The following is a 4,330-nucleotide window of genomic DNA, read 5'->3' as shown; positions in this document are numbered from 1 at the left end:
CACAGTAGTTAGTTATCTAAACCTGAGTGGTCAGCACCCAAAACTATACAAAAGTAATATTGTACAGGTTGAGCAAGTTGCTCATAATTTTGTTATTATGAAAATATATACACACAGATATATATAAATTGATATGTGTGTATACGTGCATGCATTTATGTTTGTAATAAAAAAAAAAGCCATGATTATGAAGGTATTCTTTGGAAAAATGCATAAGAGCTTGTAAAACATTCTGAATGTAAGAAGTTAAGGAAGCAGTATTAAGTGATTTTAATTTATTTCTATATCTTCCAACAGAAACTCGATCTGAATTGAACCTCTAATCCTTATAGATAAAGCATTAAGTTTGAAAGTTTGGGTTTTTAATATTATTTATCTCTATACTCATACAGTTTCATTCTCTTTAAACTTCATATGCATAAAATTTTATATTTCTAGCATATAATAGTTCACCTTTTCATGTATACTATTGTACTTTTTTCATGTTCACCCCACAGCCCCCCTCCCACTATCTAGATGATCTTTCTACATCCCCTTTGCCAAATAGTTTCCCTTTACTTGACCTAGAGAATCTGCTTAAAATTCCAATCACGTCAGTTGGACATTGCAGGAAAATCATGTTTTGGGAGGCTCTCTTCCCTCTAAATCCTGTGACTGGTGCTGTAGCTTTGCTAAGCTGGGGGTGGTCTCCCTACTCTCTCTTGCTCTCACTCTTGTTCCCTTTCTTTCTCTTGTGCTTTCTCCTGCCGCACTGCTGCTCCCATGGCTGCAGGGAGGTCCAGATGGTTGGTGGGAGAGGATGGGGGAGGCTGAGAAATGTCTGGATTCTCTTAAGCACAGTAAGAATTTATCTTCACTGTTTGATTGGTGGTCTGCTGTGAAGAGAGTGACGCAAGGCTCCCTTGGGTCTCATATAGGTAATCAAAACCACTCTTTGTGAGAGCAATAGGAATGAGATAATGTAAACCTATAAACCTATAATATAGACATTTTAGCTACAAGTATAAAGTGATATAACCATAACAACTCAGTTTGCACTATAAAAGGCTGACTTTGCTAGAGTATTCCACATATATTCAATGTTTCCAAAAGCTAAACATAAAAAGTAACTTCAGTGTTACATCATTTAAATCAGCCCGTATTGACTCATATATATATATATATATATATATATATAATTTGTATTAAGAAACAGGTATTTCTAATGTAACTTTCATTCTGAGAAATAATGACTGCTTTAAAGATGTCAAGGTTTGCTTTGTAATTAAATAAGAAACATTTATTTTCTTAGCTTTAGATTAGTATTTACTATAAAACATTAAAATTTGTGACAATACAAAAATAGAAGCTTTTGAAAAATTATACAATACTACCATCGAGAAATAAATAGTGCTTATATGCAGCTGAACATCCCACAGAAATCCTTAACAGCTGGACAGGAGATAGCTCCTATGGAGCTCTTCCTGGGGCACTGAATTTGACTCACAGACCCACCTGTTTCTCTCTAGGCCAGAGGTCTGTAGTCACTTTCTCTTATCTCCACATAGTTACACAAAGAAACCTTGATTAAAAAAAAAAAAAAACTCATGCAAATAATGCAGTTATTGTGATTTTACTAAATCACATTCTTATTTTGTCTTTTTTAAGTTTTATAAAATGTGTATGTATGTATGCACACACATGTGCAATCTCAGATATCTGCAGCATCTACTGGCTTTAGTTAGGCCCTGGGGATTCCAATTCAAGCTCTAACATTTATACTGTAAATGCTTTACCTACTGAGCCACACCATACTGAATGATTCTTTAATATACTTACTGATATAATAAAATGCTTGAGAATATAAGTTACTGGAGAGGAGAGACCACGGGCTCTGTATCCCCATGGTGTTCCAGTCTGTCTTGTAGCAGAACCATGCAGACACTTTTTCCATGAATGATTATATTGTCATACTATTAGCCATTTGTCTAGAGTTAGAGCAATTCACAAATTCTCTTCTGATTGTTTGTCTTCAGAGAAGTCTCCCTATCCAACTTGCCATGTTTTTCCCCAGTAAAGGGTGGGGATGACAGAACTGAACAATGGTGGTTAAGTGCTGCTTTTCTTTTTCCATGCAAGGGCATAAAAAGTTATTTTTAAATAATTTTATCTTCTTGGGATTTGAAGTGTTACAACTGGAAGTCATTCAAAATGAAAATAGTACTCTGTTTTTTTTTTTTTTTCCTTTTCTATTGAATGGATTGAAGGAAAGTATGTTATTACTATGGAACTAAGGATTTATTCTCTGCAAAAAAAAAAATTGAAAAGAAGATATTGAGAAAGGAAAACTTCTTGAAATTGCAATGGGTTAACAGCATAATTAACGGCACCCACTTTAGTGCAGAGTTTCAAGGGTATCAAATTTATATTTGTAGGGCTTTTAAATGGGGTAGGGGGATAATGAAAAGTAGGGGAGGGCAGGGAAATATAAAAGTAGAATGCATAAGAGAAGAGGTAGTTATGGGCAAGCCAGGTCCACTAGCTCCTGAGACCTCAAGCAGGTTCCCTTGTGTGACTCATGGGCCTGAAGCCCTAACTCCAGGATGTTGTTCTTTCTAGGGGCACGTGCACGCACACACACACACAGACACATATACACACACAATTTGCTCCAATACTTTTTTTGCATTTAGATTTTTATTTGCATGGCTATATGCATATGTGTGTGTATGGTACATATGTGACTGCTGAAGCCAGAGGTTGATACACAGTCTTTGTCACTTATGTGCATTTTACATTTTGAGACAGACTCTCTCACAGAACCCAGCACCCAGCATTTACAGACTGAGTAGCCAGAAACCTCTTGGGAGTCTACCTTTCTCCCTTTCCTCTTCACTAGAGTTCAAGGTGCCTACCAACAGCCCAGATTTTTTTTTTCATATAGATTTTTAGGATCCAAACTCAGGCTCTCTTGCTTGCCCAGCAACCACTTTACTAACTGAGCCATCTCTCCAAACCTACACTGCTTTGTTTTGATGCCTAGTTTTGGATTACCATTTTTCATATGTCCTTGCTTTGTTTACCAAGGAATATTAGATTAAAGCCTTAAAGATGAACTTCCAGATACAAATATCTGAAGAAGAGTAAATGTGATGAAAGGCCATGATAGTATCCCATGTCTCTTCAGTATGCACTTCAAGTTTCTGTTCAAATCAAGTCTGCAGTCTTCCCTGGCACTGATTTTTGTTCAGTTTTGTAAGGATGGCTGCAAGACAAAGTAAGAGTACTGCAGATCTAGGTTATAATTCTTTTGCTACTTTTACTCTCTAGTACCATGTTTCAGCAATATTGACCCATGTAGATTACTTAGTGATCTTGAAATGAGACTCTTGAAAGACTTTTGAATAGCTTATCACAATTCCTATCAAGTGACACCATTAAATGACATTTTTATGGGAATTTGAACCAAATCAAAACAAGACAAGTCAAGACCTTCATGACCAGCTTGGACATATGATATTTGACAAACCCTGGTGGGTCTTACTTTCCTATAGAAACTAAAATAACAATTTAACATCTTGGACCTTTCATAGATAACAAAATTGTGCAATACACTTTAATTTATAGCTCTAGCTGAATTTCAGAAAGCCTGCAGAAAAGTCAAAGCAGAGAGCCGTCATGCTGTCCCTGGGGTAACAGTATACTCTGAGCATTACTTCTTAACTTAAGGGATGATTAAATCTCTTTAGTCAGTATCACTGCTCTTCTTCTTTATGCAGACACAGATGTGTTCATTTTTTCTGCTTGTTACCAGGATAATTTTTGCTTCAAAAAAGGAAAGTAAGTGGGACAGCACTAGTAACTATCTTCTGCTTGGAAAGGTTCTATGTTATTGACATTTCTCTAATGTCTTTAAATACTGAGCAAGGACTTTATATAGAAACAGCTTTTCTTTAACTTCAGATTTACAGAAAAGCTACAAGAATAGAATAGCAATGTTTTTTTATCATTTGCTCATATTTTCAAGTAAGCTTTTAGTATATTACCCCACCAGCAAACTTTTTCTATACAAACTTTTTGAAGGATTTAAAATAAGTTGCCAATAATATATAATTTTACCTCAAATGACTTTGGGACCTCTTCTTCCTCCTCTTCCTCCTCCTTCTTCCTCTTTTTCTCCTCCTCCTCTTCCTCCTCCTCCTCCTCCTTTTCCTCCTCCTCCTTCTTCCTCTTCTCCTCCTCCTCCTTCTTCTTCTCCTCCTCCTCTTCCTCCTCCTTCTTCCTCTTCTCCTCCCCCTCTTCCTTCTCCCTTTCCTTCTCCTCCTCTTCCTCCTTCCTCTCCTCTTTCTCC

The sequence above is a fragment of the Mastomys coucha genome, unplaced genomic scaffold (assembly GCF_008632895.1).
Source record: "Mastomys coucha isolate ucsf_1 unplaced genomic scaffold, UCSF_Mcou_1 pScaffold20, whole genome shotgun sequence".
Taxonomy (NCBI): domain Eukaryota; kingdom Metazoa; phylum Chordata; class Mammalia; order Rodentia; family Muridae; genus Mastomys; species Mastomys coucha.
The sequence above is the reverse complement of the archived record's forward strand: the minus strand, read 5'-3'. Positions refer to the sequence as shown.